This window comes from Hevea brasiliensis, chromosome 3 (assembly GCF_030052815.1).
Source record: "Hevea brasiliensis isolate MT/VB/25A 57/8 chromosome 3, ASM3005281v1, whole genome shotgun sequence".
Taxonomy (NCBI): Eukaryota; Viridiplantae; Streptophyta; class Magnoliopsida; order Malpighiales; family Euphorbiaceae; genus Hevea; species Hevea brasiliensis.
Window position 1 is genome coordinate 114,562,540 of NC_079495.1, and position 17,302 is coordinate 114,579,841.

At 37.5% G+C, this 17,302-nt stretch overlaps 1 non-coding gene across 1 annotated transcript; it reads right to left on the minus strand.

Moving 5' to 3' along the window:
- Positions 1 to 7,128: 7,128 nt before the first annotated feature.
- Positions 7,129 to 7,235, minus strand: LOC131178920 (small nucleolar RNA R71). Its single transcript, XR_009147927.1, has one exon. It is a non-coding gene; the product is annotated as a small nucleolar RNA R71 (small nucleolar RNA).
- Between the last annotated feature and the right edge of the window lie 10,067 nt (positions 7,236 to 17,302).

Here is a 17,302-nt window from a genome sequence, read left to right on the forward strand (position 1 = left end):
TGGGTAGGACTTTTGGCTGCCAAAAGTCCTAAACCACAACTCTCTCAATTTTGCCTTCTAAAACCAAACCTTGACCTCCTTAGGACACTTTAACCATCCAAAACACACGCAAGACATCTCAAAAAACTTAGTAATTAAAACAAAGGAGTTTATCATCGCCCCTTTTGAAAACCTATAAGATTAACCAAACTCGATTGGAACACCCCTTCCAGGCTGGCATAGAAATTTGAGGGATTTTACAATTATTGATGGCTTTAATTAGACAGTTTTTTTCAATTATTGGGAGTTTTATCTTTTGGGAAGGATCTACTTCCTACATTTATCTTAATTCACATGGAAGCTCTCTTACAAGCTTGCTCCGAGTCTTTGTGGCCTCTGCTCAGAAGATAAATCTTCAGTCCCCAAGGAATTCTAACGAGCTCTATGAGAGAAGTGATCTTGATGACTGTCTCACATCAGTGACCTTATGTCTTATGTGTTCTTTATTTCTTGCCTTTTTTCTCTTTATAAATTTCCTTATGGCAAAACAAAATTATCAAATCTTAATATGATTTCAATGTTCTTTCATATTATAACAAACTAATTTTTAATTTTATATTACCTCTTTCCTACCAAGTTGTTTACTAAAAGAAATTACTATCACAATATATTACTGTTATTTAAAGTTTCCTTGATAAGGTTGTAGATATATTTCCATCACAAAATCTAGAGAGTAAGAAAAAAAATCGAATCAAATTGCAAACATCTCCCTTTCTCTTTTTTTCTCTTTATTTTTTATTTTTTTTTTGTACTTTGTAATATTGCTCTCATACATTATTGGGCTTTGAGTTAATATGTTAATGGAACTTTTTTTTTTTCCAATTCCATGTGAATGGAAATTTTTGCTCTCATTAGTTATTACTATATTTTGGATTCTTTTCATTAATATCTCATTTAGTTCTGAAGCATTTTAATTTTTTTTTTGAAAGATTTAATGTAACAACCCAACTATAGGGCCGGTGCTAGCACTAGGGAATAGGTCAGTTTAAAGCTGCTGAAATCTGTAGCAAGCCTAAAACTTGATAAAACATTTCTTTAATCCACCCTAAGCATTTCAAAAGCAACTATACTTTAGCATTTCCATCATAGAATAAAACATTTCTTTTAAAACGGCTTAGAATTTTAAACCTTCTCATAACATTCATAAAATGCTAAATCATAATTCATCCATTCATACATAATCATAAAAGAGTGCTTAGGGTTTAAGGCAAACATGCAAACATGTCATTATGTTCTTTAATATAACATACTTATGATAAACTGAAGCCAAGTATAATAACTAACAGTTACAATTACATGTCCACTATAAGTCCTCAAATCATATATGAAAACATTGCCAGGCCACTACAACCTGCTAGCCTTTCTGTTGACACGTTCTATTTCTACTATTCTGCATCTAGGGTTAAGGGCCTAATAAATTATCTGGATCTTAATAACTTTATACATACATCATACAACTTATTCTAGGTCTATTTAAGGTCTAAAAACAAGTTGGAGGCTTAAAACCAAAAAGGAATTAAGGTAGGTAGAGGCAACTTCGGCTGTCGAAGTCTTGAACTTCAAATGCCCTTCAGTCGTAGTAGCTACTCTGGCTACTGAAATAATGGTTTTTGGTAGCCGAACCTGGGAATTTCTAGAATTCCCAATTCAATTCTACTAAAAAAGAAATAAACATATCAAAACACCAATAAAATCTTCTTAAAAGCTCCAAAACTTGACTAAGATATAAGAGCACAACCCAACATGTTCGTAAACTCCATTGAACCCTTATATGTGAAATCTATAAAAATTTCTTAAATTTTTTTCCAAGAACAAAACTATTAAAGATCATAAATTCCTAGTTTCTATCCCCAAAAACCTACCCATTTATGCATGTATGTTAAAAAACATAACATGCATCCATCATCTCCTTAAACCCAAAAAGAAATTTCAAAACATTTAGCTAAACATGCATCCATTGGAATTTTTCTTTCAAACAAGCTTGTTAAACTAGGGACTAATAAATTAAGAGTAAAGATTGAGTGGAGAAGAGAAACCTACCTTCTTAAGTGTGATTCTCTAACCAAAGTTAAGCGCTAGCCCCTTCCCCTAAGCACTTAACTTCCTTTCACCAAAAAAATCATACCCCAATACTTCATGGAAATCGCATGCAAAAGAATAACACAATTCAAAATGATCCCTTAAGTTAGAAAACTCAATTTGGAAAAAAAGGAAGAAAAAGACAAGGAAAGCTAGGGCAAGAAGATACCTATTTGGGTGAAAATTTAAAGTTTTTCCTCAAATTTTTGCCTATTAGGGCTTTTATACCCTTGGCTATAGAAGGACTTTTGTTTTCCAAAGATCAAACTTTTAGCTGCCAAAAGTGATTATGCCCAAAAAAAAACCTTTATTCAAACTTGAAAGCTCTAACCTTTTAGACCCTCTATCACTGTGCTTACACACTTCTCAAGCTCCTAATATCAAAAGAATTTATCCCTGAAACATTAGGTCTCACTAGAAACCCCATACACGGTAAGAATTTCGATAATAAAAGATTGGTGGACGTTACATTCCCATCTCCCCCCCCCCCCTTTAGGAACATTTATCCCCGAATGCGTAAATAATTTAACATCATACCTAAAATAGGTAGGGATATTGCTGTAACAAGGAATCATGAGTCTCCCATGTTCATTCTTCCATGTTATGGTGACTCTAGAGAACTTTAACAATCGGTATCTCTTTGCTCCTTAACATTTTGATATGTGTATCTACAATCCAGACTGGCAGCTCAACATAAGAAAAATCTTTTGAAATTTCCATGTCCAATTTGCTTATAACCTTATTTGGATCTGACACAAACTTCCACAGTATAGAAACATGGAAAACCGAATGAATCCTCTCCAAATTTGGTGGTAATGCTAGCTTGTAAAATACATTTTCGACCTTATGGCTCTATGTACCTTAGAACTAGCTTACCTATCCTTCCAAACCAAATAACACCTTTCATAGGAGACACCTTTAGAAGCACCATATCCCCTTCTTAGAAAATTACTTCTTTCTTATGAAGATTCATATAACTTTTTTGTCTGTTTGTTGCTATCTTTAACCTTGCCTTGATTAATGGCATCACCTGATTGGTGATTTCCACTAATCCAATACCTACTAGAGCTCGCTCACTAACTTCTCCCCAACACACTAAAGACGTACACTTCCTTTTATACAAAGCTTCATACAGTGCCATCCCAATGCTAGAGTGATAGTTGTTGTTGTATATAAACTCAACTAGAGGAAGATACTTCTTTCAAGATTCCCCAAAGTCGATTACAAGCATCCTTAGCATATACTTTAGAGTCTATATGGTTCTTTCTGACTATTCATCTGTCTGAGGATGAAAAGTTATGCTAATATCTAATTTGGTACCCATCTCATTCTGAAGACTAGGCCAAAACTTTGAGGTGAACTATGGTCCCCTATACAATACTATTGTCATTGGAGCTCCAAGCAACCTCACTATTTCTGCAACATACAGTTGAGCCAACTTATCCATAAAATAGTTAGCTCTCACAGGGATAAAATGGGTAGTCTTGGTCAATCTGTCCACTATTACCCAAATCGAGTCATGCTTGTTGGAGGCTACTGGCAACCCCATAACAAAGTTCATGGCCACATTCTCCCATTTCCATTGTGGAATAGGTAATGGGTTAAACATGCCTGCCAATTTCTAATGTTCTAGCTTCACCTTCTGACACACCTCACAAGTAGACACAAAGTGAGCTATCTCCTTTTTCATGGAAGGCCACCAATATACTTTTTTTAAATCTTGATACATTTTGGTGGCTCTGATGTAACACCCCTCACCCGTCTACAGTGTAGCCAAGTAAGGAGTGCATATTAGGTGTTGGAGCACCCTATCTTATCTTGTCATGTACATTATTAATTTAATGTCCATTTATTTTTATTATCCCACTTATAAATTTTTTTTTTATCACATTTCATTCTTATGAAGACTAAGACAGAGTCTGCTCTATTTTATTAGTGCATGACGGGTTCCACTATTTACCTATTAAAATTTTCATATCATAAGTTCAACCTATACCAATTTACCTCTTGTCATATCCATCTCATTAGTTTCCATGCATCACATCATATCATCAATTCATATCATATGTCATAAAATCAATTCATGTAAAACACATTTACTTTTATTAATAGAATTCATATACAATAATTTACAATTTATATTACAGTCTCAAAATGAATTACATCTTTGACTTATGTACAGAAATCAAAAATACAAAATCTAAATACACATGGGCCCTACCAAAAATACTCTGCTGAGGTGACTCCCACACTAGTGCAGATCTGCTTAGAATCTCTGTCTGTACTCTACTGGTCAATCTCTCCAATACCTATGCAAGGAAACAATCCATCGTGCTAAGCATATTACTTAGTAGTGCATAATTTAAATTAAAATAACTGAATAATCAAGGATAATTATTTCATGTATAATTTCATATAAAGATTCATATTTCATGAACTCTGAGTCAATTACATGTTTACTGAACTTTAGAAGCAATTAAACTTGTCGAGATCCTTTCTAATTTATTCCATTTTCAGTCTTTTTAATTTCATATCAATGGTCTCTTCATGTAATTATTTAATTTTTAAAGCTTATTACTTATGAGTCCTTTCATAACTTTAGCTGCTCCATAGGAGCATATTAATTTACTGGGATCTCTTCATATAATCAATTGATTTTTACAGCCTATTACTCATATCTGTGATCTTTTCAGTACTTAATTAAATTTAAGACTCATTACTCATATTTGTGTCCAAGTAACCTGATACACTTGAATTGGATAGATGTTTTTAAGCACATTTGTATTCTAATTCATAGCATTTAGGCAAGTATTTTCATGCATAGTAGTTGATTTCATTAGTTTTTGTAAATTCTACTGCCAAGCCCTTAATTCCATGTTTTCTGCATTATTTCAGGTGTTTGGGTGAAGCTCCAAAGTAGGGAAGTGCAAAAGAAACCTTCGAGACGTAAAAAGACAGAGAATTGCTGCTGATACAAAGTACACGGGTCATGTAAACCAAGCCCCAGACCCGTGTAACTCTCTGCCAGAAGAAAGCCAAGAGAATCAATGAGAAACACAAGTACACGGGTCGTGTAAGCAGACCCGTGCAATCTGCGGGGACCCGTGTAAGTCTCTATCGGGCGCAAGCTTGAAGAACCTTATGGGAACAACAGTACACGGCCCGTGTAACCAGGCCCGTGTAGTTGGTGCAAACCCTTTTAACTTTCTGTGCCAAAACAAGATTTCGTAATTCTCCTCTAGCTAGTTACACGGCCCTACATTACGGGACCCGTGTAGTGACACACGGGCCGTGTACTATGCTGCAGCCAGTTTTGTAACTCGAATTCCCCTCCTGTTTTCTGATTCAAATGAGACTCCTAAAGCCTTTTGGACTAAAAAATGACCTAACCCTAGAGCAACAAATATAAAAGAAAACATCAGGAAGAGAGGTTGGTGTGACTGTTGTCGGGACTGCTGCTGAAGGTTGCTGTTGTCGAACTCTACATCAGTACCAAAGGAAGTTTTCCAGTTGAAGCTCCACAAGATCAAAGCTGCAAACTATCTTCGGTTCCTTCGTTTCATCTCCCTAGACAAATTTCTATTGCTTTATTTCTTTTACATGATTTTCTTTTTACTGTTTCTATTTTTTTTTTATGATGTTTGCTGAACTCACCATGAGTGAGTAGTTTCCCTATTCTGGATTTGGGAGAGTAATGCTTGTAATTATTATTATGGATGAACATTAAATTTTATTTACTAAATTTGAGATTCGTTTCTTGATTTAATTTCTTGCAATCCTAATGCATGCTATGTGACGGTACCCACTTAGACATGATTGTAGATATTGATTGAAGGACTGAAAGGTGAATATTAACATTAGAAAATCAAGATCTTGAACCTAGGAATTCTGACCTAGACATAGGCTGATACCTTTGTGGAACCTAAAAATTGGTCAAAGGTCTTAAAGGACTTTAATTAATTTGATCACTACGAAAGTAGGGTTTGAGTTAATTAAAATGCACCCTAGATGCCTTGAGAGAGGATTTAGGATAAATTAGGGCTAATTTCAATAAAGGAAAATGATCCTCAATTCAGTAGATAAGCGAGATAACATCTCTAATAAGATTCAAGTGTGAAATCTTAACTCCAGAATTGTTCCAAAAATAGATTACTTCAATTTAAGTTTACTATTCTAGTATTTAAAGTTAACAAACTTCATTCCCTAAATATTCGATAGCCTAGATAGTTAAAAATTTCTGTGTAGATTAGTACTTGCTAAACAAAGGTCCTCGTGGGAACTATACTCTACTTATCACTTTATTACTTGTTAGCGATCCGTGCACTTGCGGTGTTGTAAAACTAGCAAATAAGTTTTTGGTACCATTGCCAGGGATTCTTTAGCTTTAGTAATATCAAGTGATAGGAATTTAGTTGATTTAGGCAATTATATTTATTATATAATTTTATTTTACTGGTTATATTTTTCTTCTTTTCTCTCAGGTGTTCAATCTGGTATATGACCAGAACAAGGCCATAATAAGAAATTTTGTACTATGATCCGGAGATAGACAAAACTCTGAAAGCCATCAGGAGAGAAAGGAAACATCAAGAGCACAGTCAAGGAGATCCTGAATTTCCAACCATGGGCAATAATAATGACAGACCAAGACTCTTGAGAGATTACGGAGCTCCATCTGTCCAAGGATTTCAGCCCAGTGTCACTAGACCCACAGTGAAAGCCAACAATTTTGAATTAAAATCAGCATGGCTCCAAATGATTCAACAAACCCAGTTTGCAGGTTCACCAACAGAAGACCCACACTATCACTTCCAGTGCTTTCTTACCCTATGTGATACATTTAAGATGAATGGAGTGTCTGATCAAGCAATAAGACTCAAAGCATTCCCATTCTCCCTTCGGGACAGAGCAAGGAAGTGGTTACTTTCTCAACTAGCTGGAACGTTCACTACTTGGGAGAACCTCTCCCAAGCTTTTCTAGCAAGGTATTTTCCACCTGCAAAAACTGCGAAACTGAGGCTTGAGCTCAACACCTTTAGACAAAAGGAAGAAGAATCACTCTATAATGCATGGGAAAGATACAAAGACCTGCAGAGGGAATGTCCACACCATGGCATAGAAGATTGGCTATTAGTGCAAATTTTCTATAATGGATTGCTACCCTCTACAAGGAGCACAGTTGATTTAGCTGCAGAAGGTGATCTAATGGAGAAAACAGTGCCACAAGCACTTGAACTTTTAGAAAGGGTTGCATACCATAATTATGAGTGGTCAAACGAAAGAGGAAATGTAAGGAAAACTGCAGGAGTACTGGAAGTAGATGCCCTAAGCATGATAAATGCTTAATTTGATCAGCTCACAAGGAAACTCAAAAAGATGCAAGCCAGCGCAGTTGGTACAAACAGTCAACATGAGGACAGCTATGGAGGAGGATATATGAGTTCAGAATAAAACAATTTTAATGAACCCTCCACAGAACAAATGAACTATGTGAATAATGGAGGAAACTTCAACCAAAGGCAGCCAAACAATCCATATTCAAATACCTACAATCCTGGATGGAGGAACCACCCAAATTTCTCATGGTCTAATCAGCATAACCAGCCAATAAATAAGCAACAAGGGTACAAACCACCAGCACCCCCTGGATTTCAGAACAGAGGTCAAAACTTTGCACAACCATCACTACCTCTCCAACCTCAACAACCTGAACCAAAAATGACTATAGAAACCATGATGGAAGAATTCCTAGCAGCTCAACAACAACAAACTGAATTGATTAAACAGCTGACTTCCAGAGTGGACCAATTTGCTACTCACAACAAGATGCTAGAGAATCAGATCGCTCAGCAAGCAAGTTCTTCAAGTAAGGATACTGGTGAACTGCCTAGCCAACTAGAAATGAACCCAAGGGAGCATTGTAAGGCAGTTACACTAAGGAGTGGGAGAACTCTAGTACAACCAGAGGTAGAACAGACAGAGGAGACCATAGAGAAATCTAAAGACAAAGCAGAGAAAAAGGAGGAAGAAGCTAAGAAAAATCAGGAAGAGGAAGCGAGAAAAACAAAAAAATTACCAGAGCCATACCAGTCTCCCCTACCTTTTCCTCAGAGATTTCAGAAAGCCAAATTGGACAAGCAGTTTGGGAAGTTTTTGGAAGTTTTACATAAACTTTACATCAACATCCCCTTCACTGAAGCGCTTTCTCAGATGCCATCTTATACCAAATTTCTTAAGGAAATTCTGTCAAAGAAAAGGAAGTTAAAAGACTATGGAATAGTAGCTCTAACAGAGGAATGCAGTGCCATTCTGCAAAACAAACTGCCTCCAAAGTTGAAGGATCCAGGAAGCTTCTCCATACCCTGTCTCATTGGTAACAAGAAAATAGATAAGGCCCTCTGCGATCTTGGGGCAAGCATCAGTTTAATGCCTCTATCAATATGCAAAAAGCTGGAGATCGGAGAACTAAAGCCCACGACAATCTCGTTGCAATTGGCAAATAGATCTATTAAATATCCTATGGGCATACTTGAGAACATTCCTATCAAAGTGGGCAAATTCTTCATTCCAGTGGACTTTGTTGTTCTTGAGATGGAAGAAGATATACAAATTCCTATCATCCTAGGAAGACCATTCTTAGCAACTGCTGGAGCCATCATAGACGTAAAAAATGGTCGACTAACTCTCAAGGTAGGAGAAGAAGAAGTGGAGTTCAACTTGTTCGACACAATGAAACACAAATTTAAACCTGATGAATGCTTCAAGGTTGACATAATTGACAAACAAGTTGAAAAAGAATTTCATATGACACATCCTAAAGATCCTCTTGAAGAATGTATTGTGCACAGCCACACAGTGGATGATGAAAATGCAAAAATAGCAGCCTGTGTATAACAATTAGCAGCTCATACACCCCTACCCTTAGCTAAGACTTCCGAGATGGAGAAATTGAAGGAGGAACAAACCGAAGGTAAGCCCCAGGAAAATGCCAAACAGGTAGAGCTTAAACCTCTCCCATCCTCACTAAGGTACGAATTTCTAGACTCAAATTCTAATTATCCTGTTATAATCAATGCTAGCCTATCTAAGTTAGAAGAGGAAAAATTACTAAGAGAACTTAGGATCCATAGCAAAGCCATAGGGTATAAGATAGAAGACCTGAAGGGAATCAACCCCTCGATTTGCATGCATAGGATACCCATGGAAGAAAACAGTAAACCCATAATCGAACACCAAAGAAGACTTAACCCAAACATGAAGGAAGTAGTCAAGAAAGAAATTTTAAAACTATTAGTTGCAGGTATCATATACCCAATCTTTGGTAGTAAATGGATTAGTCTAGTACATGTAATTCCTAAGAAAGGTGGGACAACTGTTATCCAAAATGCAAGCAATGAACTAATCCCTACTAGAGTAGTCACTGGTTGCCGAGTGTGCATAGACTATAGGAAATTGAACGGTGCTACTAGAAAAAAACCATTTCCCTCTCCCCTTCATTGACCAAATGTTAGAAAGATTAGTAAAACACTCTTATTTCTATTACCTAGATGGGTATTCGGGATTCTTTCAAATTCCTATTCACCCAGAAGACCAAGAAAAGACAACATTCACTGTCCCCTATGGAACATTTGCATATAGGAGAATGCCTTTTGGTCTTTGTAATGCCCCTGCTACCTTTCAAAGATGTATGATGGCTATCTTTTCTGATTATATTGAAGATATCATGGAAGTTTTTATGGATGATTTTTTCGTCTATGGAACTACTTTTGATGATTGCCTAGCTAATTTATCTAAGGTGTTGCAAAGATGTGAAGAATCAAACCTGGTCCTAAATTGGGAAAAATGCCACTTCATGGTAAGGGAAGGCATAGTTCTGGGACATTTGATATCATAAAGAGGAATTGAAGTAGATAAGGCAAAAATTGAGATCATTGAAAACATGCCACCACCAACATCAGTCAAGGGAGTATGAAGCTTTTTGGGACATGCAGGATTCTGCAGAAGATTTATCAAGGACTTTTCCAAAATAGCTAAGCCACTTACTAACTTGTTAAGTCAAGATGTTCCCTTTGATTTTGATGAAAATTGCCTTGTTTCATTTGACAGGATCAAAGAAGCCCTGATATTAGCACTAATAATGCAGCCACCAAATTGGGAACTACCATTCGAGGTTATGTGCGACGCGAGTGACTTTGCAATTGGAGCAGTGCTCGGGCAAAGAAAGGATAAAAAGCTCCATGCTATTTATTATGCTAGCAAGACATTAGATGATGCAAAAATCAATTATGCCACCACAGAGAAGGAATTCCTAGCAGTGGTGTTTGCAATGGACAAGTTCAGATCTGACCTCATTGGGTCAAAAGTCATTGTATTCACAGATCATGCTACAATCTGGTACCTTTTGAACAAGAAGGAAGCAAAACCAAGGCTGATTCGATGGATCCTACTCCTACAAGAATTTGACCTTGAAATAAAGGACAAAAAGAGATCCGAAAATGTTGTAGCTGACCATCTTTCCAGACTAAAATTGGAGTACACAGAGGACTTTGAAGATCTGCCAATTGATGATTCATTTCCTGATGAGCAATTACTTACATTCTCCAAGGCTCCATGGTACGCTGACTTTGTTAATTTTCTTGTATGTTGGGTACTGCCTCCAAACATGACTTTTCAGCAAAGGAAGAAATTCCTACATGATGTGAGATATTATTTATGGGAGGAACCTCTATTGTACAAGAGATATAATGATGGACTGATAAGAAGATGCATACCAGAGGAAGATATGGAAAATATCATTTACCACTGCCATTCATCACTATATGGAGGACATTTCGGCACCTTAAAAACTGCAGCTAAGATTTTGCAAGCAAGGTTTTACTGGCCACATTTGTTTAAGGATGTAAGATCCTTTGTGCTAGGTTGTGATTAGTGCCAAAGAACAGGTAACAGTTCAAAAAGGAATGAAATGCCACTGCATGGTATACTTGAGATAGAATTGTTTGATGTATGGGGAATAGACTTCATGGGCCCATTTCCTTCTTCCCATGGAAACAAGTATATTCTGGTTTGAGTTGATTATGTGTCAAAATGGGTAGAAGCAATTGCAACACCAACCAACGATGCTAGAGTGGTCACAAGGTTCCTTAAGAAGAACATCTTCACAAGATTTGGCACACCGCGAGCAATAATCAACGATGGAGGAAGTCACTTCTACAACCAACAATTCGAAACACTATTGAAAAAGTATGGAGTGACTCACAAGGTGGCCACATCTTATCATCCTCAAACCAGCGGTCAAGTAGAAATTTTAAACAGGGAACTGAAGCAGATTCTGGAGAAAACTGTAAACAGATCTAGGAAGGACTGGTGCATGAAGTTAGATGATGCACTATGGGCATACCGCACTGCATATAAAACCCCAATTGGCACAACACCCTTCTGACTGGTTTATGGAAAATCATGCCATCTCCCTATTGAACTTGAGCATAAAGCTTACTAGGCAATTCAGGTAATAAACTTTGACCTCAAAGCTGCTGGTGAGAAAAGGCTCCTACAACTAAATGAATTGGAAGAAATCCAATAGGATGCATATGAAAATGCCAAAATTTTTAAGAATAAAACAAAAAGATGGCATGACAGGCGCATAGCAAGGAAAGAGATAAAAGAAGGAGATTTTATCCTCTTATTCAACTCTAGATTGAAGCTCTTTCCAGGGAAGCTTAAATTAAGATGGTCCGGACCTTTCAAGGTCACCCAAGTCTTCCCACATGGAGCAGTAGAAGTGTGGAGCGAAATCTCAGGTGCATTTAAGGTCAATAGACAGAGACTGAAGCCTTACTTTCAAGGAGAACCCATAGAAACGGGAGTCAATTGCACTTTCGATCCTCCTACCAATAGACCATAAATAAGCAAAGTTCAGTTAAAGACTATAAACAAGCGCTTTTTTGGAGGTAACCCAAAATTTTTCTAAACTTTTCTTTTCTTTTTATCCTTTTTCGTATTGATTTTTGTTTCATACTCATTAGCATTTCACTTTGTAGGAATTTTTGGAAAGGATAGTAGAGATCAAGAGAGGAAAGGAATCACCAAGTCAAAACCACAAAAGGGAATTTGGAGAAAACTAAGGAAGTAGCTCTATTATTCAACTTTACATCCATTTCATGAGTTGTGATGATAAAATTTTTCATTTGCCAAAGATTTGAAAAATCAGAAAATTACACGAGTCATGTACTGGTTTTACATACCCGTGTAACTTTCTGGATGTCCATAAATTTCATGCAATTTCAACCCTGGGAGAGATAGAAAGTTACACGAGTCCATATACCAATTTACATGGACCGTGTAATATCTCTAACAGAAAAACTAGAAGACAGAAAGTTAGACGGACCTACTTGTATTTGGCATGGGCCGTGTAACATATCCAACAAAGAAACTCAAGAAAAGAAACATTACATGGGTCCCAGAGCTCATTTACACGAGCCGCATACTACGACATATTTTGAAAATTGCGGGTAGAAATTTACACGGCCCTACATGTCGGGACCCGTGTAGTGATACACGACCCATGTATCATGTCATAGACGCGACTCCTGGGGTGTGAGATGAGTGAAACGAAGAGTCCTAATGGCTCTTTAAATGCACCCCTAACATTAAAACCCTTCATAAACATAAAACCCTTCATCTCCTCCCTTCCTAGCCTATAAAAACCTCTCAAATATCATCTCCCTTCACCAAAATCCTACTATTCTCCTTCCCAAAAACCCATCCATGGCTCCTACGAAGAGATCTGCAAGAAGGATTGGCTTTTCTTCAAGGCAAAGAGGAGAATCCTCACCCTCTCCACCCCAGCCTCTAACCCAACGCCCAAGAATAAGGGTAGCCACTCCGCAACCATCTCAATAAGCCCCTCCTCTACCGCAACCACAGCCACAACCCGAAATCTCTATTCCTTGGGGATTTCAAGATAATGCCCACAAAGCAATGTGCACCCGACTTCATGCCCAAAAAATATCCTCCACCAAATATATGGATTTTCTGCTTTTGGAGCAAATCGGGTTGCAAGATGAAATCAATGGGCTACTTGACAGCATTGGGTGGACAAGGTTCACCCAACTCTGATTTGCAGCCTACAAAGACACCACGCTGGAATTTTTGGGTAGCTTCAAGGCCAACTTATGGCCCGCCGACAGGGAGGATTGGGGCAGGATTGAGTTTCACCTACTTGGTGTAGACTGGGTAATGAACATGGATGAGTTCAACGCCATCTTTGGCTTTGACAGTGCTGGCCACCAAGAGATCCTAAGGAATCGCATGTTGTACAACAACATCAACTTTTGGGATTCCATTGCACTAAACACAGAGCTGTACAACTCCAGCAAATCTAAATCCACGGGCATCACTAGTCCAGCACTGCAATATATGCATCGGTTCGCCGCTAACACCATCATGGGCTGTGGCAATAGCCTTGGCGTTGTCAACGCCAACGAGTTTTTCTTTTTGTGGTGTATGGTCACCAGACAGTGGTGTAGCACCGACTTCTTCTTGTGCAACCATCTCCGACGCCTTTGCCATCAGTCTATCGAGCACATTGTGGTTGGAGGCCTTGTCACAACTATTGCCCTCCACTTCAGCTTCGTTCCAGGACATCACAAACTGTGCTTTGTTACTAGAACGTCGAGAATTGCTAATTGGTGGATGCCGAAGGAAACACCATCCCTTAGAGAGACGAGGCAAGAGAGGGACCTGGCAAGACTTCACAGCCTCAAGAAGAAGGGCAAGGGCGGATGTTCGAAGAGTCCCCTGTTCGAATACCCCCATACACACCACCATTGACAGATCCGATCCTCGCATACCTGCAACGCATGGAGACCACAATATACGGCAAGATGCGAGCTATTGAGGACAGCCTCCAAGAAGCACACAATAAGCTGGACATGCTAATGGACGAGTTAGATGAGGAGGATGAGGAGGAAGAGGAGCCAGGATCACCAGCATCACCATCATTATCACCAGAGGCCTTTTAGAGCTAGGACTATAGGATAGGATCTTTATTGTAATATCTTACATGCTTTAGTCCTAACTTGAAACCATAGGTCTCTTTTATTTGCTTTATGTTCAAAAATTTTCCATGCTTAATAAATAATATGCTTCCTTAAAATTTTTGTATGTTTGCTCTGATTTTACACATTATGTTGACATTGAGGACAATGTCTGGTTTGAGTTTGGGGGGGATACAATTGCATTGCATATCACTACATTTGCATATCATTACATTATTTAAATTCAACTACATTATTCTTGTGTATCTAAATTTTTGAGAATTTTTGAAAAATTTTGGATTTTAAATTGTGAAACTTAGCACTATAACCAAATTTTAGTAAGCTAATAATTGGACTCCACGGGATAGAGGAATGAACGTATCTAGATAGGCAAAAAGGGATTCTAACATGTTATTTGTGAAGAAACTAATCTCTTTAATGGAACTAGACTAGTTAAACCTCTTCATAACTATTAATTTATCACATTGAACTTGTAAAATTAGGAGAACAATTTTTGAAATACAAGTAAACCTAAAAATGCCTCACTAGCTCTAGAACATATCTCTTGGACCTATCAAGGCGAAATCCTAGCATATGCTTGATGAAGAAATGATTAAGGCATTCTTTGATATAACCTCACTAAGCCTTAGCCACCCTTGATTAAAATGAATATCCCTTGTAGCCAACTTGAAGCCTACTTTTATCCCTTAGAATTTATTGCTTACCGTGTTATTTACCTAGCCCCTAGCCTAAACACCTACCATACCCTTTTGAGGAAACAAAATGCATAAAGAAAATGAAGAGAGGATGTGGAACTCATGAAAGAATGCAAGTGTGCAATTGAAATCAAAGAAAAATCTGCCTTTCCAACCCATGCAAAAGCAATGAGTTTGGGGGAGAAGACAAAAAGAAAAGAAAAGAAGTCTCAAGATAAATATCATAGAAGCATGCTTGAAATTGCAAAAAGCCAAAAGCCCTTCCTTTCCATACAAAATCAGAGCTTTATGCATACATGCTATCCTCATATTTGAATTCCCTAAAAACCTTTCATTGGCAACCAAGTCATTATCCCTTACTCCCATTACAACCCTTTTTAAAAACCTTTTGATCTTTTGAAATGTGCATGCTATATTAGTGGAGATAGGAAATTGAGATATGCCTATGGGGTTGGAATTGAATTACTTCATCTCAATCACTCACAAAGAGGCAAATTTGGGGGAGTTAGTGTTTCTCAAATCTATCCCGATAAAACAGGTTATTTGTGGCTTATTAATGGTCTTGTATAGAGAAATAATTAGTCGAAACACCATGAAAGGAGGTGAAGATTCTAAACGGGCAGCTATTAGAACCCTTATGCCTTGAAAGAGGGAAATTGGAATGAAGGTTGGAGGAGTTCAATTCTGTGTTTATTAAGTTGTTGGTTATATTCCTAAGTATCCCTTGAAATGTGTTTTAAAACAGAGTTTTACTTTGCTTGAGGACAAGCAAAAGTTTGAGTTTAGGGATATTTGATACACTTGAATTGTATAGATATTTTTAAGCACATTTGTATTCTAATTCATAGTATTTAGGCAAGTATTTTCATGCATAGTAGTTGATTTCATTAGTTTGTGTAAATTCTACTGCTAAGCCCTTAATTCCATGTTTTCTGCATTATTTCAGGTGTTTGGGTGAAGCCCCAAAGTAGGGGAGTGCAAAGGAAAGCTTGGAGAGGTAAAAAGACAGAGAATTGCTACTGATACAAAGTACACGGGTCGTGTAAACCAAGCCCCAGACCCGTGTAACTCTCTGCCAAAAGAAAGCCAAGAGAATCGATGAGAAACACAAGTACACGGGTCGTGTAAGTAGACCCGTGCAATCTGCGGGGACCCGTGTAAGTCTCTGCCAGGTGCAAGCTTGAAAAACCTTATGGGAACAACAGTACACGGCCCGTGTAACCAGGCCCGTGTAGTTGGCATAGACCCGTGTAACTTTCTGTGCCAAAACAAGATTTTGCAATTCTCCTCCAACAAGTTACACGGCCCTACATTACAGGACCCGTGTAGTGACATACGGGCCGTGTACTATGCTGCAGCCAATTTTGTAACTCGAATTCCCCTCCCGTTTTTTGATTCAAACGAGACTCCTAAAGCCTTTTGGACTAAAAAATGACCTAACCCTAGAGCAACCAATATAAAAGAAAACATCAGGAAGAGAGGTCGATGATTGTCATCGGGACTGCTGCTGAAGGTTGCTGTTGTCGGACTCTACATCAGTACCAAAGGATGTTTTCCAGCTGAAGCTCCACAAGATCAAAGCTGCAAACTATCTTTAGTTCCTTCATTTCATTTCCCTAGACAGATTTCTATTGCTTTATTTCTTTTACATGATTTTCTTTTTACTGTTTCTACTTTTTTTTTTATGATGTTTGCTGAACTCACTATGAGTGAGTAGTTTTCCTATTCTGGATTTGAGAGAGTAATGCTTGTAATTATTATTATGGATGAACATTAAATTTTATTTACTGGATTTGAGATTCGTTTCTTGATTTAATTTCTTGTGATCCTAATGCATGCTATGTGACGGTACCCACTTAAACATGATTGTAGATGTTGATTGAAGGACTGAAAGGTGAAGATTAACATTAGAAAATCAAGATCTTGAACCTAAGAATTCTGACCTAAACATAGGCTGATACCTTTGTGGAACCTAAAAATTGGTCAAAGGTCTTAAAGGATTTTAATTAATTTGATCACTATGAAGGTAGGGTTTGAGTTAATTAAAATACACCCTAGATGCCTTGAGAGAGGATTTAGGATAACTTAGGGCTAATTTCCATTAAGGAAAATGATCCTCAATTCAGTAGATAAATGAGATAACATCCCTAATAAGATTCAAGTGTGAAATCTTAACTCCAGAATTGTTCCAAAAATAGATTACTTCATTTTAAGTTTACTATTCTAGTGTTTAAAGTTAACAAACTTCATTCCCTAAATATTCAATAGCCTAGACAGTAAAAAATTTCTGTGTAGATTGGTACTTGCTAAACAAAGGTCCTCGTGGAAATGATACTCTACTTATCACTTTATTACTCGTTAGCGATCCGTGCACTTGCAGGGTTGTAAAACCGGCAAACATAACCTATGATAGACTGTAATGCTGGATAC